This window comes from Schistocerca gregaria, chromosome 2 (genome assembly GCF_023897955.1).
Source record: "Schistocerca gregaria isolate iqSchGreg1 chromosome 2, iqSchGreg1.2, whole genome shotgun sequence".
In the NCBI taxonomy this organism is placed as follows: Eukaryota; Metazoa; Arthropoda; class Insecta; order Orthoptera; family Acrididae; genus Schistocerca; species Schistocerca gregaria.
In genome coordinates, this window is record NC_064921.1 from 225,374,989 (window position 1) to 225,394,930 (window position 19,942).

The 19,942-nt window shown below is 44.8% G+C and overlaps 25 non-coding genes across 25 annotated transcripts; all 25 read left to right on the forward strand.

The window, feature by feature from the left end:
- The first annotated feature begins 262 nt into the window (after positions 1-262).
- On the forward strand, positions 263-378 carry Trnal-caa (transfer RNA leucine (anticodon CAA)). The gene is made up of 2 exons: positions 263-300; positions 333-378. It is a non-coding gene; the product is annotated as a tRNA-Leu (tRNA).
- A 689-nt stretch (positions 379-1,067) lies between these two features.
- Positions 1,068-1,183, forward strand: Trnal-caa (transfer RNA leucine (anticodon CAA)). The gene is made up of 2 exons: positions 1,068-1,105; positions 1,138-1,183. It is a non-coding gene; the product is annotated as a tRNA-Leu (tRNA).
- Positions 1,184-1,872: 689 nt separating this feature from the next.
- On the forward strand, positions 1,873-1,988 carry Trnal-caa (transfer RNA leucine (anticodon CAA)). The gene is made up of 2 exons: positions 1,873-1,910; positions 1,943-1,988. It is a non-coding gene; the product is annotated as a tRNA-Leu (tRNA).
- A 689-nt stretch (positions 1,989-2,677) lies between these two features.
- Positions 2,678-2,793, forward strand: Trnal-caa (transfer RNA leucine (anticodon CAA)). Its single transcript has 2 exons — positions 2,678-2,715; positions 2,748-2,793. It is a non-coding gene; the product is annotated as a tRNA-Leu (tRNA).
- Positions 2,794-3,482: 689 nt separating this feature from the next.
- On the forward strand, positions 3,483-3,598 carry Trnal-caa (transfer RNA leucine (anticodon CAA)). Its single transcript has 2 exons — positions 3,483-3,520; positions 3,553-3,598. It is a non-coding gene; the product is annotated as a tRNA-Leu (tRNA).
- A 689-nt stretch (positions 3,599-4,287) lies between these two features.
- Trnal-caa (transfer RNA leucine (anticodon CAA)) lies at positions 4,288-4,403 on the forward strand. Its single transcript has 2 exons — positions 4,288-4,325; positions 4,358-4,403. It is a non-coding gene; the product is annotated as a tRNA-Leu (tRNA).
- Positions 4,404-5,092: 689 nt separating this feature from the next.
- On the forward strand, positions 5,093-5,208 carry Trnal-caa (transfer RNA leucine (anticodon CAA)). Its single transcript has 2 exons — positions 5,093-5,130; positions 5,163-5,208. It is a non-coding gene; the product is annotated as a tRNA-Leu (tRNA).
- Positions 5,209-5,897: 689 nt separating this feature from the next.
- Trnal-caa (transfer RNA leucine (anticodon CAA)) lies at positions 5,898-6,013 on the forward strand. The gene is made up of 2 exons: positions 5,898-5,935; positions 5,968-6,013. It is a non-coding gene; the product is annotated as a tRNA-Leu (tRNA).
- A 689-nt stretch (positions 6,014-6,702) lies between these two features.
- Trnal-caa (transfer RNA leucine (anticodon CAA)) lies at positions 6,703-6,818 on the forward strand. The gene is made up of 2 exons: positions 6,703-6,740; positions 6,773-6,818. It is a non-coding gene; the product is annotated as a tRNA-Leu (tRNA).
- A 689-nt stretch (positions 6,819-7,507) lies between these two features.
- Positions 7,508-7,623, forward strand: Trnal-caa (transfer RNA leucine (anticodon CAA)). The gene is made up of 2 exons: positions 7,508-7,545; positions 7,578-7,623. It is a non-coding gene; the product is annotated as a tRNA-Leu (tRNA).
- A 689-nt stretch (positions 7,624-8,312) lies between these two features.
- Positions 8,313-8,428, forward strand: Trnal-caa (transfer RNA leucine (anticodon CAA)). The gene is made up of 2 exons: positions 8,313-8,350; positions 8,383-8,428. It is a non-coding gene; the product is annotated as a tRNA-Leu (tRNA).
- A 689-nt stretch (positions 8,429-9,117) lies between these two features.
- Trnal-caa (transfer RNA leucine (anticodon CAA)) lies at positions 9,118-9,233 on the forward strand. Its single transcript has 2 exons — positions 9,118-9,155; positions 9,188-9,233. It is a non-coding gene; the product is annotated as a tRNA-Leu (tRNA).
- Positions 9,234-9,922: 689 nt separating this feature from the next.
- Trnal-caa (transfer RNA leucine (anticodon CAA)) lies at positions 9,923-10,038 on the forward strand. The gene is made up of 2 exons: positions 9,923-9,960; positions 9,993-10,038. It is a non-coding gene; the product is annotated as a tRNA-Leu (tRNA).
- Positions 10,039-10,727: 689 nt separating this feature from the next.
- Trnal-caa (transfer RNA leucine (anticodon CAA)) lies at positions 10,728-10,843 on the forward strand. The gene is made up of 2 exons: positions 10,728-10,765; positions 10,798-10,843. It is a non-coding gene; the product is annotated as a tRNA-Leu (tRNA).
- A 689-nt stretch (positions 10,844-11,532) lies between these two features.
- Positions 11,533-11,648, forward strand: Trnal-caa (transfer RNA leucine (anticodon CAA)). The gene is made up of 2 exons: positions 11,533-11,570; positions 11,603-11,648. It is a non-coding gene; the product is annotated as a tRNA-Leu (tRNA).
- Positions 11,649-12,337: 689 nt separating this feature from the next.
- On the forward strand, positions 12,338-12,453 carry Trnal-caa (transfer RNA leucine (anticodon CAA)). Its single transcript has 2 exons — positions 12,338-12,375; positions 12,408-12,453. It is a non-coding gene; the product is annotated as a tRNA-Leu (tRNA).
- Positions 12,454-13,142: 689 nt separating this feature from the next.
- Trnal-caa (transfer RNA leucine (anticodon CAA)) lies at positions 13,143-13,258 on the forward strand. The gene is made up of 2 exons: positions 13,143-13,180; positions 13,213-13,258. It is a non-coding gene; the product is annotated as a tRNA-Leu (tRNA).
- A 689-nt stretch (positions 13,259-13,947) lies between these two features.
- Positions 13,948-14,063, forward strand: Trnal-caa (transfer RNA leucine (anticodon CAA)). Its single transcript has 2 exons — positions 13,948-13,985; positions 14,018-14,063. It is a non-coding gene; the product is annotated as a tRNA-Leu (tRNA).
- A 689-nt stretch (positions 14,064-14,752) lies between these two features.
- Trnal-caa (transfer RNA leucine (anticodon CAA)) lies at positions 14,753-14,868 on the forward strand. Its single transcript has 2 exons — positions 14,753-14,790; positions 14,823-14,868. It is a non-coding gene; the product is annotated as a tRNA-Leu (tRNA).
- A 689-nt stretch (positions 14,869-15,557) lies between these two features.
- On the forward strand, positions 15,558-15,673 carry Trnal-caa (transfer RNA leucine (anticodon CAA)). The gene is made up of 2 exons: positions 15,558-15,595; positions 15,628-15,673. It is a non-coding gene; the product is annotated as a tRNA-Leu (tRNA).
- Positions 15,674-16,362: 689 nt separating this feature from the next.
- On the forward strand, positions 16,363-16,478 carry Trnal-caa (transfer RNA leucine (anticodon CAA)). The gene is made up of 2 exons: positions 16,363-16,400; positions 16,433-16,478. It is a non-coding gene; the product is annotated as a tRNA-Leu (tRNA).
- A 689-nt stretch (positions 16,479-17,167) lies between these two features.
- Positions 17,168-17,283, forward strand: Trnal-caa (transfer RNA leucine (anticodon CAA)). Its single transcript has 2 exons — positions 17,168-17,205; positions 17,238-17,283. It is a non-coding gene; the product is annotated as a tRNA-Leu (tRNA).
- A 689-nt stretch (positions 17,284-17,972) lies between these two features.
- Positions 17,973-18,088, forward strand: Trnal-caa (transfer RNA leucine (anticodon CAA)). The gene is made up of 2 exons: positions 17,973-18,010; positions 18,043-18,088. It is a non-coding gene; the product is annotated as a tRNA-Leu (tRNA).
- A 689-nt stretch (positions 18,089-18,777) lies between these two features.
- Positions 18,778-18,893, forward strand: Trnal-caa (transfer RNA leucine (anticodon CAA)). The gene is made up of 2 exons: positions 18,778-18,815; positions 18,848-18,893. It is a non-coding gene; the product is annotated as a tRNA-Leu (tRNA).
- A 689-nt stretch (positions 18,894-19,582) lies between these two features.
- Positions 19,583-19,698, forward strand: Trnal-caa (transfer RNA leucine (anticodon CAA)). Its single transcript has 2 exons — positions 19,583-19,620; positions 19,653-19,698. It is a non-coding gene; the product is annotated as a tRNA-Leu (tRNA).
- The last annotated feature ends 244 nt before the right edge of the window (positions 19,699-19,942 follow it).

A 19,942-nucleotide genomic window follows, 5' to 3' on the forward strand; every position in this document is an offset into this window, starting at 1 on the left:
GACACATAGACCTCTGCATTCTGTCTAATCTCTGATGTCTGTAACAGACGACTTAGTTTCGAACAAAATGTATTGATTGCTGTGATTATATGGATTTGAGAAACTCTTTTGGTGGTACATTCTGTGCTATATTTGTGCGGCTGCGTCTGGCGAACGTCTTCTGGTTGCAGAACTCATGCCTGTGTACTGTGGCAACGTGGATGCGACAACTACATCAATTGCAAGTACTCTAATAGAACAAACGAGGAGGATCTAATCAAGTGTCAGGATGGCCGAGCGGTCTAAGGCGCCAGACGCAAGGAACAGCCTTGGCTGCAGTAGCAGCTAGAGCCTTCTGGTCCTCGAATGAGGGCGTGGGTTCGAATCCCACTCCTGACACAGATTTTGTCGCTTCTCTGGAGCACCATGCATATCATTGAGATCCTTTGTAATGTGCAACAGCACGATACTGGCCGTGTTCTTCTAAGTGAAATCAAAAATTTGCATTAAACACAAGCGCACCTACGGCACCAAACTGTTTCTTCGGTAGTGTGAGCTACAAACAGAGAGTGTTAGTCGTAAATGCGGCGTTCCCCTCGTGAGGTTACTTCCGCGCCACAGCCACAAACACGTCAAAAGGGACACTTGTCGTATGAAAACGACTCTTGTCTAGAGATGACAGTGTGAGGAAACAGTGCAGGCTGACCAGTACATCATCTGTACAATAATAGTCGCTGATGAAATACAGAGAACTCGAAATAAATTCAAATACCCAAAGTATTACTTCATGGAGATTGCAACGTGATCAAAGCTTGAGATATTACTCGACACATAGACCTCTGCATTCTGTCTAATCTCTGATGTCTGTAACAGACGACTTAGTTTCGAACAAAATGTATTGATTGCTGTGATTATATGGATTTGAGAAACTCTTTTGGTGGTACATTCTGTGCTATATTTGTGCGGCTGCGTCTGGCGAACGTCTTCTGGTTGCAGAACTCATGCCTGTGTACTGTGGCAACGTGGATGCGACAACTACATCAACTGCAAGTACTCTAATAGAACAAACGAGGAGGATCTAATCAAGTGTGAGGATGGCCGAGCGGTCTAAGGCGCCAGACTCAAGGAACAACCTTGGCTGCAGTAGCAGCTAGAGCCTTCTGGTCCTCGAATGAGGGCGTGGGTTCGAATCCCACTCCTGACACAGATTTTGTCGCTTCTCTGGAGCACCATGCATATCATTGAGATCCTTTGTAATGTGCAACAGCACGATACTGGCCGTGTTCTTCTAAGTGAAATCAAAAATTTGCATTAAACACAAGCGCACCTACGGCACCAAACTGTTTCTTCGGTAGTTTGAGCTACAAACAGAGAGTGTTAGTCGTAAATGCGGCGTTCCCCTCGTGAGGTTACTTCCGCGCCACAGCCACAAACACGTCAAAAGGGACACTTGTCGTATGAAAACGACTCTTGTCTAGAGATGACAGTGTGAGGAAACAGTGCAGGCTGACCAGTACATCATCTGTACAATAATAGTCGCTGATGAAATACAGAGAACTCGAAATAAATTCAAATACTCAAAGTATTACTTTATGGAGATTGCAACGTGATCAAAACTTGAGATATTACTCGACACATAGACCTCTGCATTCTGTCTAATCTCTGATGTCTGTAACAGACGACTTAGTTTCGAACAAAATGTATTGATTGCTGTGATTATATGGATTTGAGAAACTCTTTTGGTGGTACATTCTGTGCTATATTTGTGCGGCTGCGTCTGGCGAACGTCTTCTGGTTGGAGAACTCATGCCTGTGTACTGTGGCAACGTGGATGCGACAACTACATCAACTGCAAGTACTCTAATAGAACAAACGAGGAGGATCTAATCAAGTGTCAGGATGGCCGAGCGGTCTAAGGCGCCAGACTCAAGGAACAACCTTGGCTGCAGTAGCAGCTAGAGCCTTCTGGTCCTCGAATGAGGGCGTGGGTTCGAATCCCACTCCTGACACAGATTTTGTCGCTTCTCTGGAGCACCATGCATATCATTGAGATCCTTTGTAATGTGCAACAGCACGATACTGGCCGTGTTCTTCTAAGTGAAATAAAAAATTTGCATTAAACACAAGCGCACCTACGGCACCAAACTGTTTCTTCGGTAGTGTGAGCTACAAACAGAGAGTGTTAGTCGTAAATGCGGCGTTCCCCTCGTGAGGTTACTTCCGCGCCACAGCCACAAACACGTCAAAAGGGACACTTGTCGTATGAAAACGACTCTTGTCTAGAGATGACAGTGTGAGGAAACAGTGCAGGCTGACCAGTACATCATCTGTACAATAATAGTCGCTGATGAAATACAGAGAACTCGAAATAAATTCAAATACTCAAAGTATTACTTTATGGAGATTGCAACGTGATCAAAACTTGAGATATTACTCGACACATAGACCTCTGCATTCTGTCTAATCTCTGATGTCTGTAACAGACGACTTAGTTTCGAACAAAATGTATTGATTGCTGTGATTATATGGATTTGAGAAACTCTTTTGGTGGTACATTCTGTGCTATATTTGTGCGGCTGCGTCTGGCGAACGTCTTCTGGTTGCAGAACTCATGCCTGTGTACTGTGGCAACGTGGATGCGACAACTACATCAACTGCAAGTACTCTAATAGAACAAACGAGGAGGATCTAATCAAGTGTGAGGATGGCCGAGCGGTCTAAGGCGCCAGACTCAAGGAACAACCTTGGCTGCAGTAGCAGCTAGAGCCTTCTGGTCCTCGAATGAGGGCGTGGGTTCGAATCCCACTCCTGACACAGATTTTGTCGCTTCTCTGGAGCACCATGCATATCATTGAGATCCTTTGTAATGTGCAACAGCACGATACTGGCCGTGTTCTTCTAAGTGAAATCAAAAATTTGCATTAAACACAAGCGCACCTACGGCACCAAACTGTTTCTTCGGTAGTGTGAGCTACAAACAGAGAGTGTTAGTCGTAAATGCGGCGTTCCCCTCGTGAGGTTACTTCCGCGCCACAGCCACAAACACGTCAAAAGGGACACTTGTCGTATGAAAACGACTCTTGTCTAGAGATGACAGTGTGAGGAAACAGTGCAGGCTGACCAGTACATCATCTGTACAATAATAGTCGCTGATGAAATACAGAGAACTCGAAATAAATTCAAATACCCAAAGTATTACTTTATGGAGATTGCAACGTGATCAAAACTTGAGATATTACTCGACACATAGACCTCTGCATTCTGTCTAATCTCTGATGTCTGTAACAGACGACTTAGTTTCGAACAAAATGTATTGATTGCTGTGATTATATGGATTTGAGAAACTCTTTTGGTGGTACATTCTGTGCTATATTTGTGCGGCTGCGTCTGGCGAACGTCTTCTGGTTGCAGAACTCATGCCTGTGTACTGTGGCAACGTGGATGCGACAACTACATCAACTGCAAGTACTCTAATAGAACAAACGAGGAGGATCTAATCAAGTGTCAGGATGGCCGAGCGGTCTAAGGCGCCAGACTCAAGGAACAACCTTGGCTGCAGTAGCAGCTAGAGCCTTCTGGTCCTCGAATCAGGGCGTGGGTTCGAATCCCACTCCTGACACAGATTTTGTCGCTTCTCTGGAGCACCATGCATATCATTGAGATCCTTTGTAATGTGCAACAGCACGATACTGGCCGTGTTCTTCTAAGTGAAATCAAAAATTTGCATTAAACACAAGCGCACCTACGGCACCAAACTGTTTCTTCGGTAGTTTGAGCTACAAACAGAGAGTGTTAGTCGTAAATGCGGCGTTCCCCTCGTGAGGTTACTTCCGCGCCACAGCCACAAACACGTCAAAAGGGACACTTGTCGTATGAAAACGACTCTTGTCTAGAGATGACAGTGTGAGGAAACAGTGCAGGCTGACCAGTACATCATCTGTACAATAATAGTCGCTGATGAAATACAGAGAACTCGAAATAAATTCAAATACTCAAAGTATTACTTTATGGAGATTGCAACGTGATCAAAACTTGAGATATTACTCGACACATAGACCTCTGCATTCTGTCTAATCTCTGATGTCTGTAACAGACGACTTAGTTTCGAACAAAATGTATTGATTGCTGTGATTATATGGATTTGAGAAACTCTTTTGGTGGTACATTCTGTGCTATATTTGTGCGGCTGCGTCTGGCGAACGTCTTCTGGTTGCAGAACTCATGCCTGTGTACTGTGGCAACGTGGATGCGACAACTACATCAACTGCAAGTACTCTAATAGAACAAACGAGGAGGATCTAATCAAGTGTCAGGATGGCCGAGCGGTCTAAGGCGCCAGACTCAAGGAACAACCTTGGCTGCAGTAGCAGCTAGAGCCTTCTGGTCCTCGAATGAGGGCGTGGGTTCGAATCCCACTCCTGACACAGATTTTGTCGCTTCTCTGGAGCACCATGCATATCATTGAGATCCTTTGTAATGTGCAACAGCACGATACTGGCCGTGTTCTTCTAAGTGAAATAAAAAATTTGCATTAAACACAAGCGCACCTACGGCACCAAACTGTTTCTTCGGTAGTGTGAGCTACAAACAGAGAGTGTTAGTCGTAAATGCGGCGTTCCCCTCGTGAGGTTACTTCCGCGCCACAGCCACAAACACGTCAAAAGGGACACTTGTCGTATGAAAACGACTCTTGTCTAGAGATGACAGTGTGAGGAAACAGTGCAGGCTGACCAGTACATCATCTGTACAATAATAGTCGCTGATGAAATACAGAGAACTCGAAATAAATTCAAATACTCAAAGTATTACTTTATGGAGATTGCAACGTGATCAAAACTTGAGATATTACTCGACACATAGACCTCTGCATTCTGTCTAATCTCTGATGTCTGTAACAGACGACTTAGTTTCGAACAAAATGTATTGATTGCTGTGATTATATGGATTTGAGAAACTCTTTTGGTGGTACATTCTGTGCTATATTTGTGCGGCTGCGTCTGGCGAACGTCTTCTGGTTGCAGAACTCATGCCTGTGTACTGTGGCAACGTGGATGCGACAACTACATCAACTGCAAGTACTCTAATAGAACAAACGAGGAGGATCTAATCAAGTGTCAGGATGGCCGAGCGGTCTAAGGCGCCAGACTCAAGGAACAACCTTGGCTGCAGTAGCAGCTAGAGGCTTCTGGTCCTCGAATGAGGGCGTGGGTTCGAATCCCACTCCTGACACAGATTTTGTCGCTTCTCTGGAGCACCATGCATATCATTGAGATCCTTTGTAATGTGCAACAGCACGATACTGGCCGTGTTCTTCTAAGTGAAATCAAAAATTTGCATTAAACACAAGCGCACCTACGGCACCAAACTGTTTCTTCGGTAGTGTGAGCTACAAACAGAGAGTGTTAGTCGTAAATGCGGCGTTCCCCTCGTGAGGTTACTTCCGCGCCACAGCCACAAACACGTCAAAAGGGACACTTGTCGTATGAAAACGACTCTTGTCTAGAGATGACAGTGTGAGGAAACAGTGCAGGCTGACCAGTACATCATCTGTACAATAATAGTCGCTGATGAAATACAGAGAACTCGAAATAAATTCAAATACCCAAAGTATTACTTCATGGAGATTGCAACGTGATCAAAACTTGAGATATTACTCGACACATAGACCTCTGCATTCTGTCTAATCTCTGATGTCTGTAACAGACGACTTAGTTTCGAACAAAATGTATTGATTGCTGTGATTATATGGATTTGAGAAACTCTTTTGGTGGTACATTCTGTGCTATATTTGTGCGGCTGCGTCTGGCGAACGTCTTCTGGTTGCAGAACTCATGCCTGTGTACTGTGGCAACGTGGATGCGACAACTACATCAACTGCAAGTACTCTAATAGAACAAACGAGGAGGATCTAATCAAGTGTGAGGATGGCCGAGCGGTCTAAGGCGCCAGACTCAAGGAACAACCTTGGCTGCAGTAGCAGCTAGAGCCTTCTGGTCCTCGAATGAGGGCGTGGGTTCGAATCCCACTCCTGACACAGATTTTGTCGCTTCTCTGGAGCACCATGCATATCATTGAGATCCTTTGTAATGTGCAACAGCACGATACTGGCCGTGTTCTTCTAAGTGAAATCAAAAATTTGCATTAAACACAAGCGCACCTACGGCACCAAACTGTTTCTTCGGTAGTTTGAGCTACAAACAGAGAGTGTTAGTCGTAAATGCGGCGTTCCCCTCGTGAGGTTACTTCCGCGCCACAGCCACAAACACGTCAAAAGGGACACTTGTCGTATGAAAACGACTCTTGTCTAGAGATGACAGTGTGAGGAAACAGTGCAGGCTGACCAGTACATCATCTGTACAATAATAGTCGCTGATGAAATACAGAGAACTCGAAATAAATTCAAATACTCAAAGTATTACTTTATGGAGATTGCAACGTGATCAAAACTTGAGATATTACTCGACACATAGACCTCTGCATTCTGTCTAATCTCTGATGTCTGTAACAGACGACTTAGTTTCGAACAAAATGTATTGATTGCTGTGATTATATGGATTTGAGAAACTCTTTTGGTGGTACATTCTGTGCTATATTTGTGCGGCTGCGTCTGGCGAACGTCTTCTGGTTGCAGAACTCATGCCTGTGTACTGTGGCAACGTGGATGCGACAACTACATCAACTGCAAGTACTCTAATAGAACAAACGAGGAGGATCTAATCAAGTGTCAGGATGGCCGAGCGGTCTAAGGCGCCAGACTCAAGGAACAACCTTGGCTGCAGTAGCAGCTAGAGCCTTCTGGTCCTCGAATGAGGGCGTGGGTTCGAATCCCACTCCTGACACAGATTTTGTCGCTTCTCTGGAGCACCATGCATATCATTGAGATCCTTTGTAATGTGCAACAGCACGATACTGGCCGTGTTCTTCTAAGTGAAATCAAAAATTTGCATTAAACACAAGCGCACCTACGGCACCAAACTGTTTCTTCGGTAGTTTGAGCTACAAACAGAGAGTGTTAGTCGTAAATGCGGCGTTCCCCTCGTGAGGTTACTTCCGCGCCACAGCCACAAACACGTCAAAAGGGACACTTGTCGTATGAAAACGACTCTTGTCTAGAGATGACAGTGTGAGGAAACAGTGCAGGCTGACCAGTACATCATCTGTACAATAATAGTCGCTGATGAAATACAGAGAACTCGAAATAAATTCAAATACTCAAAGTATTACTTTATGGAGATTGCAACGTGATCAAAACTTGAGATATTACTCGACACATAGACCTCTGCATTCTGTCTAATCTCTGATGTCTGTAACAGACGACTTAGTTTCGAACAAAATGTATTGATTGCTGTGATTATATGGATTTGAGAAACTCTTTTGGTGGTACATTCTGTGCTATATTTGTGCGGCTGCGTCTGGCGAACGTCTTCTGGTTGCAGAACTCATGCCTGTGTACTGTGGCAACGTGGATGCGACAACTACATCAACTGCAAGTACTCTAATAGAACAAACGAGGAGGATCTAATCAAGTGTCAGGATGGCCGAGCGGTCTAAGGCGCCAGACTCAAGGAACAACCTTGGCTGCAGTAGCAGCTAGAGCCTTCTGGTCCTCGAATGAGGGCGTGGGTTCGAATCCCACTCCTGACACAGATTTTGTCGCTTCTCTGGAGCACCATGCATATCATTGAGATCCTTTGTAATGTGCAACAGCACGATACTGGCCGTGTTCTTCTAAGTGAAATAAAAAATTTGCATTAAACACAAGCGCACCTACGGCACCAAACTGTTTCTTCGGTAGTGTGAGCTACAAACAGAGAGTGTTAGTCGTAAATGCGGCGTTCCCCTCGTGAGGTTACTTCCGCGCCACAGCCACAAACACGTCAAAAGGGACACTTGTCGTATGAAAACGACTCTTGTCTAGAGATGACAGTGTGAGGAAACAGTGCAGGCTGACCAGTACATCATCTGTACAATAATAGTCGCTGATGAAATACAGAGAACTCGAAATAAATTCAAATACTCAAAGTATTACTTTATGGAGATTGCAACGTGATCAAAACTTGAGATATTACTCGACACATAGACCTCTGCATTCTGTCTAATCTCTGATGTCTGTAACAGACGACTTAGTTTCGAACAAAATGTATTGATTGCTGTGATTATATGGATTTGAGAAACTCTTTTGGTGGTACATTCTGTGCTATATTTGTGCGGCTGCGTCTGGCGAACGTCTTCTGGTTGCAGAACTCATGCCTGTGTACTGTGGCAACGTGGATGCGACAACTACATCAACTGCAAGTACTCTAATAGAACAAACGAGGAGGATCTAATCAAGTGTCAGGATGGCCGAGCGGTCTAAGGCGCCAGACTCAAGGAACAACCTTGGCTGCAGTAGCAGCTAGAGCCTTCTGGTCCTCGAATGAGGGCGTGGGTTCGAATCCCACTCCTGACACAGATTTTGTCGCTTCTCTGGAGCACCATGCATATCATTGAGATCCTTTGTAATGTGCAACAGCACGATACTGGCCGTGTTCTTCTAAGTGAAATCAAAAATTTGCATTAAACACAAGCGCACCTACGGCACCAAACTGTTTCTTCGGTAGTGTGAGCTACAAACAGAGAGTGTTAGTCGTAAATGCGGCGTTCCCCTCGTGAGGTTACTTCCGCGCCACAGCCACAAACACGTCAAAAGGGACACTTGTCGTATGAAAACGACTCTTGTCTAGAGATGACAGTGTGAGGAAACAGTGCAGGCTGACCAGTACATCATCTGTACAATAATAGTCGCTGATGAAATACAGAGAACTCGAAATAAATTCAAATACCCAAAGTATTACTTTATGGAGATTGCAACGTGATCAAAACTTGAGATATTACTCGACACATAGACCTCTGCATTCTGTCTAATCTCTGATGTCTGTAACAGACGACTTAGTTTCGAACAAAATGTATTGATTGCTGTGATTATATGGATTTGAGAAACTCTTTTGGTGGTACATTCTGTGCTATATTTGTGCGGCTGCGTCTGGCGAACGTCTTCTGGTTGCAGAACTCATGCCTGTGTACTGTGGCAACGTGGATGCGACAACTACATCAACTGCAAGTACTCTAATAGAACAAACGAGGAGGATCTAATCAAGTGTCAGGATGGCCGAGCGGTCTAAGGCGCCAGACTCAAGGAACAACCTTGGCTGCAGTAGCAGCTAGAGCCTTCTGGTCCTCGAATGAGGGCGTGGGTTCGAATCCCACTCCTGACACAGATTTTGTCGCTTCTCTGGAGCACCATGCATATCATTGAGATCCTTTGTAATGTGCAACAGCACGATACTGGCCGTGTTCTTCTAAGTGAAATAAAAAATTTGAATTAAACACAAGCGCACCTACGGCACCAAACTGTTTCTTCGGTAGTGTGAGCTACAAACAGAGAGTGTTAGTCGTAAATGCGGCGTTCCCCTCGTGAGGTTACTTCCGCGCCACAGCCACAAACACGTCAAAAGGGACACTTGTCGTATGAAAACGACTCTTGTCTAGAGATGACAGTGTGAGGAAACAGTGCAGGCTGACCAGTACATCATCTGTACAATAATAGTCGCTGATGAAATACAGAGAACTCGAAATAAATTCAAATACTCAAAGTATTACTTTATGGAGATTGCAACGTGATCAAAACTTGAGATATTACTCGACACATAGACCTCTGCATTCTGTCTAATCTCTGATGTCTGTAACAGACGACTTAGTTTCGAACAAAATGTATTGATTGCTGTGATTATATGGATTTGAGAAACTCTTTTGGTGGTACATTCTGTGCTATATTTGTGCGGCTGCGTCTGGCGAACGTCTTCTGGTTGCAGAACTCATGCCTGTGTACTGTGGCAACGTGGATGCGACAACTACATCAACTGCAAGTACTCTAATAGAACAAACGAGGAGGATCTAATCAAGTGTCAGGATGGCCGAGCGGTCTAAGGCGCCAGACTCAAGGAACAACCTTGGCTGCAGTAGCAGCTAGAGCCTTCTGGTCCTCGAATGAGGGCGTGGGTTCGAATCCCACTCCTGACACAGATTTTGTCGCTTCTCTGGAGCACCATGCATATCATTGAGATCCTTTGTAATGTGCAACAGCACGATACTGGCCGTGTTCTTCTAAGTGAAATCAAAAATTTGCATTAAACACAAGCGCACCTACGGCACCAAACTGTTTCTTCGGTAGTGTGAGCTACAAACAGAGAGTGTTAGTCGTAAATGCGGCGTTCCCCTCGTGAGGTTACTTCCGCGCCACAGCCACAAACACGTCAAAAGGGACACTTGTCGTATGAAAACGACTCTTGTCTAGAGATGACAGTGTGAGGAAACAGTGCAGGCTGACCAGTACATCATCTGTACAATAATAGTCGCTGATGAAATACAGAGAACTCGAAATAAATTCAAATACCCAAAGTATTACTTTATGGAGATTGCAACGTGATCAAAACTTGAGATATTACTCGACACATAGACCTCTGCATTCTGTCTAATCTCTGATGTCTGTAACAGACGACTTAGTTTCGAACAAAATGTATTGATTGCTGTGATTATATGGATTTGAGAAACTCTTTTGGTGGTACATTCTGTGCTATATTTGTGCGGCTGCGTCTGGCGAACGTCTTCTGGTTGCAGAACTCATGCCTGTGTACTGTGGCAACGTGGATGCGACAACTACATCAACTGCAAGTACTCTAATAGAACAAACGAGGAGGATCTAATCAAGTGTCAGGATGGCCGAGCGGTCTAAGGCGCCAGACTCAAGGAACAACCTTGGCTGCAGTAGCAGCTAGAGCCTTCTGGTCCTCGAATGAGGGCGTGGGTTCGAATCCCACTCCTGACACAGATTTTGTCGCTTCTCTGGAGCACCATGCATATCATTGAGATCCTTTGTAATGTGCAACAGCACGATACTGGCCGTGTTCTTCTAAGTGAAATCAAAAATTTGCATTAAACACAAGCGCACCTACGGCACCAAACTGTTTCTTCGGTAGTTTGAGCTACAAACAGAGAGTGTTAGTCGTAAATGCGGCGTTCCCCTCGTGAGGTTACTTCCGCGCCACAGCCACAAACACGTCAAAAGGGACACTTGTCGTATGAAAACGACTCTTGTCTAGAGATGACAGTGTGAGGAAACAGTGCAGGCTGACCAGTACATCATCTGTACAATAATAGTCGCTGATGAAATACAGAGAACTCGAAATAAATTCAAATACTCAAAGTATTACTTTATGGAGATTGCAACGTGATCAAAACTTGAGATATTACTCGACACATAGACCTCTGCATTCTGTCTAATCTCTGATGTCTGTAACAGACGACTTAGTTTCGAACAAAATGTATTGATTGCTGTGATTATATGGATTTGAGAAACTCTTTTGGTGGTACATTCTGTGCTATATTTGTGCGGCTGCGTCTGGCGAACGTCTTCTGGTTGCAGAACTCATGCCTGTGTACTGTGGCAACGTGGATGCGACAACTACATCAACTGCAAGTACTCTAATAGAACAAACGAGGAGGATCTAATCAAGTGTCAGGATGGCCGAGCGGTCTAAGGCGCCAGACTCAAGGAACAACCTTGGCTGCAGTAGCAGCTAGAGCCTTCTGGTCCTCGAATGAGGGCGTGGGTTCGAATCCCACTCCTGACACAGATTTTGTCGCTTCTCTGGAGCACCATGCATATCATTGAGATCCTTTGTAATGTGCAACAGCACGATACTGGCCGTGTTCTTCTAAGTGAAATAAAAAATTTGCATTAAACACAAGCGCACCTACGGAACCAAACTGTTTCTTCGGTAGTGTGAGCTACAAACAGAGAGTGTTAGTCGTAAATGCGGCGTTCCCCTCGTGAGGTTACTTCCGCGCCACATCCACAAACACGTCAAAAGGGACACTTGTCGTATGAAAACGACTCTTGTCTAGAGATGACAGTGTGAGGAAACAGTGCAGGCTGACCAGTACATCATCTGTACAATAATAGTCGCTGATGAAATACAGAGAACTCGAAATAAATTCAAATACTCAAAGTATTACTTTATGGAGATTGCAACGTGATCAAAACTTGAGATATTACTCGACACATAGACCTCTGCATTCTGTCTAATCTCTGATGTCTGTAACAGACGACTTAGTTTCGAACAAAATGTATTGATTGCTGTGATTATATGGATTTGAGAAACTCTTTTGGTGGTACATTCTGTGCTATATTTGTGCGGCTGCGTCTGGCGAACGTCTTCTGGTTGCAGAACTCATGCCTGTGTACTGTGGCAACGTGGATGCGACAACTACATCAACTGCAAGTACTCTAATAGAACAAACGAGGAGGATCTAATCAAGTGTCAGGATGGCCGAGCGGTCTAAGGCGCCAGACTCAAGGAACAACCTTGGCTGCAGTAGCAGCTAGAGCCTTCTGGTCCTCGAATGAGGGCGTGGGTTCGAATCCCACTCCTGACACAGATTTTGTCGCTTCTCTGGAGCACCATGCATATCATTGAGATCCTTTGTAATGTGCAACAGCACGATACTGGCCGTGTTCTTCTAAGTGAAATCAAAAATTTGCATTAAACACAAGCGCACCTACGGCACCAAACTGTTTCTTCGGTAGTGTGAGCTACAAACAGAGAGTGTTAGTCGTAAATGCGGCGTTCCCCTCGTGAGGTTACTTCCGCGCCACAGCCACAAACACGTCAAAAGGGACACTTGTCGTATGAAAACGACTCTTGTCTAGAGATGACAGTGTGAGGAAACAGTGCAGGCTGACCAGTACATCATCTGTACAATAATAGTCGCTGATGAAATACAGAGAACTCGAAATAAATTCAAATACCCAAAGTATTACTTTATGGAGATTGCAACGTGATCAAAACTTGAGATATTACTCGACACATAGACCTCTGCATTCTGTCTAATCTCTGATGTCTGTAACAGACGACTTAGTTTCGAACAAAATGTATTGATTGCTGTGATTATATGGATTTGAGAAACTCTTTTGGTGGTACATTCTGTGCTATATTTGTGCGGCTGCGTCTGGCGAACGTCTTCTGGTTGCAGAACTCATGCCTGTGTACTGTGGCAACGTGGATGCGACAACTACATCAACTGCAAGTACTCTAATAGAACAAACGAGGAGGTTCTAATCAAGTGTCAGGATGGCCGAGCGGTCTAAGGCGCCAGACTCAAGGAACAACCTTGGCTGCAGTAGCAGCTGCAGCCTTCTGGTCCTCGAATGAGGGCGTGGGTTCGAATCCCACTCCTGACACAGATTTTGTCGCTTCTCTGGAGCACCATGCATATCATTGAGATCCTTTGTAATGTGCAACAGCACGATACTGGCCGTGTTCTTCTAAGTGAAATCAAAAATTTGCATTAAACACAAGCGCACCTACGGCACCAAACTGTTTCTTCGGTAGTGTGAGCTACAAACAGAGAGTGTTAGTCGTAAATGCGGCGTTCCCCTCGTGAGGTTACTTCCGCGCCACAGCCACAAACACGTCAAAAGGGACACTTGTCGTATGAAAACGACTCTTGTCTAGAGATGACAGTGTGAGGAAACAGTGCAGGCTGACCAGTACATCATCTGTACAATAATAGTCGCTGATGAAATACAGAGAACTCGAAATAAATTCAAATACTCAAAGTATTACTTTATGGAGATTGCAACGTGATCAAAACTTGAGATATTACTCGACACATAGACCTCTGCATTCTGTCTAATCTCTGATGTCTGTAACAGACGACTTAGTTTCGAACAAAATGTATTGATTGCTGTGATTATATGGATTTGAGAAACTCTTTTGGTGGTACATTCTGTGCTATATTTGTGCGGCTGCGTCTGGCGAACGTCTTCTGGTTGCAGAACTCATGCCTGTGTACTGTGGCAACGTGGATGCGACAACTACATCAACTGCAAGTACTCTAATAGAACAAACGAGGAGGATCTAATCAAGTGTCAGGATGGCCGAGCGGTCTAAGGCGCCAGACTCAAGGAACAACCTTGGCTGCAGTAGCAGCTAGAGCCTTCTGGTCCTCGAATGAGGGCGTGGGTTCGAATCCCACTCCTGACACAGATTTTGTCGCTTCTCTGGAGCACCATGCATATCATTGAGATCCTTTGTAATGTGCAACAGCACGATACTGGCCGTGTTCTTCTAAGTGAAATCAAAAATTTGCATTAAACACAAGCGCACCTACGGCACCAAACTGTTTCTTCGGTAGTGTGAGCTACAAACAGAGAGTGTTAGTCGTAAATGCGGCGTTCCCCTCGTGAGGTTACTTCCGCGCCACAGCCACAAACACGTCAAAAGGGACACTTGTCGTATGAAAACGACTCTTGTCTAGAGATGACAGTGTGAGGAAACAGTGCAGGCTGACCAATACATCATCTGTACAATAATAGTCGCTGATGAAATACAGAGAACTCGAAATAAATTCAAATACTCAAAGTATTACTTTATGGAGATTGCAACGTGATCAAAACGTGAGATATTACTCGACACATAGACCTCTGCATTCTGTCTAATCTCTGATGTCTGTAACAGACGACTTAGTTTCGAACAAAATGTATTGATTGCTGTGATTATATGGATTTGAGAAACTCTTTTGGTGGTACATTCTGTGCTATATTTGTGCGGCTGCGTCTGGCGAACGTCTTCTGGTTGCAGAACTCATGCCTGTGTACTGTGGCAACGTGGATGCGACAACTACATCAACTGCAAGTACTCTAATAGAACAAACGAGGAGGACCTAATCAAGTGTCAGGATGGCCGAGCGGTCTAAGGCGCCAGACTCAAGGAACAACCTTGGCTGCAGTAGCAGCTAGAGCCTTCTGGTCCTCGAATGAGGGCGTGGGTTCGAATCCCACTCCTGACACAGATTTTGTCACTTCTCTGGAGCACCATGCATATCATTGAGATCCTTTGTAATGTGCAACAGCACGATACTGGCCGTGTTCTTCTAAGTGAAATCAAAAATTTGCATTAAACACAAGCGCACCTACGGCACCAAACTGTTTCTTCGGTAGTGTGAGCTACAAACAGAGAGTGTTAGTCGTAAATGCGGCGTTCCCCTCGTGAGGTTACTTCCGCGCCACAGCCACAAACACGTCAAAAGGGACACTTGTCGTATGAAAACGACTCTTGTCTAGAGATGACAGTGTGAGGAAACAGTGCAGGCTGACCAGTACGTCATCTGTACAATAATAGTCGCTGATGAAATACAGAGAACTCGAAATAAATTCAAATACTCAAAGTATTACTTTATGGAGATTGCAACGTGATCAAAACTTGAGATATTACTCGACACATAGACCTCTGCATTCTGTCTAATTTCTGATGTCTGTAACAGACGACTTAGTTTCGAACAAAATGTATTGATTGCTGTGATTATATGGATTTGAGAAACTCTTTTGGTGGTACATTCTGTGCTATATTTGTGCGGCTGCGTCTGGCGAACGTCTTCTGGTTGCAGAACTCATGCCTGTGTACTGTGGCAACGTGGATGCGACAACTACATCAACTGCAAGTACTCTAATAGAACAAACGAGGAGGATCTAATCAAGTGTCAGGATGGCCGAGCGGTCTAAGGCGCCAGACTCAAGGAACAACCTTGGCTGCAGTAGCAGCTAGAGCCTTCTGGTCCTCGAATGAGGGCGTGGGTTCGAATCCCACTCCTGACACAGATTTTGTCGCTTCTCTGGAGCACCATGCATATCATTGAGATCCTTTGTAATGTGCAACAGCACGATACTGGCCGTGTTCTTCTAAGTGAAATCAAAAATTTGCATTAAACACAAGCGCACCTACGGCACCAAACTGTTTCTTCGGTAGTGTGAGCTACAAACAGAGAGTGTTAGTCGTAAATGCGGCGTTCCCCTCGTGAGGTTACTTCCGCGCCACAGCCACAAACACGTCAAAAGGGACACTTGTCGTATGAAAACGACTCTTGTCTAGAGATGACAGTGTGAGGAAACAGTGCAGGCTGACCAGTACATCATCTGTACAATAATAGTCGCTGATGAAATACAGAGAACTCGAAATAAATTCAAATACTCAAAGTATTACTTTATGGAGATTGCAACGTGATCAAAACTTGAGATATTACTCGACACATAGACCTCTGCATTCTGTCTAATCTCTGATGTCTGTAACAGACGACTTAGTTTCGAACAAAATGTATTGATTGCTGTGATTATATGGATTTGAGAAACTCTTTTGGTGGTACATTCTGTGCTATATTTGTGCGGCTGCGTCTGGCGAACGTCTTCTGGTTGCAGAACTCATGCCTGTGTACTGTGGCAACGTGGATGCGACAACTACATCAACTGCAAGTACTCTAATAGAACAAACGAGGAGGATCTAATCAAGTGTCAGGATGGCCGAGCGGTCTAAGGCGCCAGACTCAAGGAACAACCTTGGCTGCAGTGGCAGCTAGAGCCTTCTGGTCCTCGAATGAGGGCGTGGGTTCGAATCCCACTCCTGACACAGATTTTGTCGCTTCTCTGGAGCACCATGCATATCATTGAGATCCTTTGTAATGTGCAACAGCACGATACTGGCCGTGTTCTTCTAAGTGCAATCAAAAATTTGCATTAAACACAAGCGCACCTACGGCACCAAACTGTTTCTTCGGTAGTGTGAGCTACAAACAGAGAGTGTTAGTCGTAAATGCGGCGTTCGCCTCGTGAGGTTATTTCCGCGCCACAGCCACAAACACGTCAAAAGGGACACTTGTCGTATGAAAACGACTCTTGTCTAGAGATGACAGTGTGAGGAAACAGTGCAGGCTGACCAGTACATCATCTGTACAATAATAGTCGCTGATGAAATACAGAGAACTCGAAATAAATTCAAATACTCAAAGTATTACTTTATGGAGATTGCAACGTGATCAAAACTTGAGATATTACTCGACACATAGACCTCTGCATTCTGTCTAATCTCTGATGTCTGTAACAGACGACTTAGTTTCGAACAAAATGTATTGATTGCTGTGATTATATGGATTTGAGAAACTCTTTTGGTGGTACATTCTGTGCTATATTTGTGCGGCTGCGTCTGGCGAACGTCTTCTGGTTGCAGAACTCATGCCTGTGTACTGTGGCAACGTGGATGCGACAACTACATCAACTGCAAGTACTCTAATAGAACAAACGAGGAGGATCTAATCAAGTGTCAGGATGGCCGAGCGGTCTAAGGCGCCAGACTCAAGGAACAACCTTGGCTGCAGTAGCAGCTACAGCCTTCTGTTCCTCGAATGAGGGCGTGGGTTCGAATCCCACTCCTGACACAGATTTTGTTGCTTCTCTGGAGCACCATGCATATCATTGAGATCCTTTGTAATGTGCAACAGCACGATACTGGCCGTGTTCTTCTAAGTGAAATCAAAAATTTGCATTAAACACAAGCGCACCTACGGCACCAAACTGTTTCTTCGGTAGTGTGAGCTACAAACAGAGAGTGTTAGTCGTAAATGCGGCGTTCCCCTCGTGAGGTTACTTCCGCGCCACAGCCACAAACACGTCAAAAGGGACACTTGTCGTATGAAAACGACTCTTGTCTAGAGATGACAGTGTGAGGAAACAGTGCAGGCTGACCAGTACATCATCTGTACAATAATAGTCGCTGATGAAATACAGAGAACTCGAAATAAATTCAAATACTCAAAGTATTACTTTATGGAGATTGCAACGTGATCAAAACTTGAGATATTACTCGACACATAGACCTCTGCATTCTGTCTAATCTCTGATGTCTGTAACAGACGACTTAGTTTCGAACAAAATGTATTGATTGCTGTGATTATATGGATTTGAGAAACTCTTTTGGTGGTACATTCTGTGCTATATTTGTGCGGCTGCGTCTGGCGAACGTCTTCTGGTTGCAGAACTCATGCCTGTGTACTGTGGCAACGTGGATGCGACAACTACATCAACTGCAAGTACTCTAATAGAACAAACGAGGAGGATCTAATCAAGTGTCAGGATGGCCGAGCGGTCTAAGGCGCCAGACTCAAGGAACTACCTTGGCTGCAGTGGCAGCTAGAGCCTTCTGGTCCTCGAATGAGGGTGTGGGTTCGAATCCTACTCCTGACACAGATTTTGTCGCTTCTCTGGAGCACCATGCATATCATTGAGATCCTTTGTAATGTGCAACAGCACGATACTGGCCTTGTTCTTCTAAGTGAAATCAAAAATTTGCATTAAGCACAAGCGCACCTACGGCACCAAACTGTTTCTTCGGTAGTGTGAGCTACAAACAGAGAGTGTTAGTCGTAAATGCGGCGTTCCCCTCATGAGGTTACTTCCGCGCCACAGCCACAAACACGTCAAAAGGGACACTTGTCGTATGAAAACGACTCTTGTCTAGAGATGACAGTGTGAGGAAACAGTGCAGGCTGACCAGTACATCATCTGTACAATAATAGTCGCTGATGAAATACAGAGAACTCGAAATAAATTCAAATACTCAAAGTATTACTTTATGGAGATTGCAACGTGATCAAAACTTGAGATATTACTCGACACATAGACCTCTGCATTCTGTCTAATCTCTGATGTCTGTAACAGACGACTTAGTTTCGAACAAAATGTATTGATTGCTGTGATTATATGGATTTGAGAAACTCTTTTGGTGGTACATTCTGTGCTATATTTGTGCGGCTGCGGCTGGCGAACGTCTTCTGGTTGCAGAACTCATGCCTGTGTACTGTGGCAACGTGGATGCGACAACTACATCAACTGCAAGTACTCTAATAGAACAAACGAGGAGGATCTAATCAAGTGTCAGGATGGCCGAGCGGTCTAAGGCGCCAGACTCAAGGAACAACCTTGGCTGCAGTAGCAGCTAGAGCCTTCTGGTCCTCGAATGAGGGCGTGGGTTCGAATCCCACTCCTGACACAGATTTTGTCGCTTCTCTGGAGCACCATGCATATCATTGAGATCCTTTGTAATGTGCAACAGCACGATACTGGCCGTGTTCTTCTAAGTGAAATCAAAAATTTGCATTAAACACAAGCGCACCTACGGCACCAAACTGTTTCTTCGGTAGTGTGAGCTACAAACAGAGAGTGTTAGTCGTAAATGCGGCGTTCCCCTCGTGAGGTTACTTCCGCGCCACAGCCACAAACACGTCAAAAGGGACACTTGTCGTATGAAAACGACTCTTGTCTAGAGATGACAGTGTGAGGAAACAGTGCAGGCTGACCAGTACATCATCTGTACAATAATAGTCGCTGATGAAATACAGAGAACTCGAAATAAATTCAAATACTCAAAGTATTACTTTATGGAGATTGCAACGTGATCAAAACTTGAGATATTACTCGACACATAGACCTCTGCATTCTGTCTAATCTCTGATGTCTGTAACAGACGACTTAGTTTCGAACAAAATGTATTGATTGCTGTGATTATATGGATTTGAGAAACTCTTTTGGTGGTACATTCTGTGCTATATTTGTGCGGCTGCGTCTGGCGAACGTCTTCTGGTTGCAGAACTCATGCCTGTGTACTGTGGCAACGTGGATGCGACAACTACATCAACTGCAAGTACTCTAATAGAACAAACGAGGAGGATCTAATCAAGTGTCAGGATGGCCGAGCGGTCTAAGGCGCCAGACTCAAGGAACAACCTTGGCTGCAGTGGCAGCTAGAGCCTTCTGGTCCTCGAATGAGGGCGTGGGTTCGAATCCCACTCCTGACACAGATTTTGTCGCTTCTCTGGAGCACCATGCATATCATTGAGATCCTTTGTAATGTGCAACAGCACGATACTGGCCGTGTTCTTCTAAGTGAAATCAAAAATTTGCATTAAACACAAGCGCACCTACGGCACCAAACTGTTTCTTCGGTAGTGTGAGCTACAAACAGAGAGTGTTAGTCGTAAATGCGGCGTTCCCCTCGTGAGGTTACTTCCGCGCCACAGCCACAAACACGTCAAAAGGGAC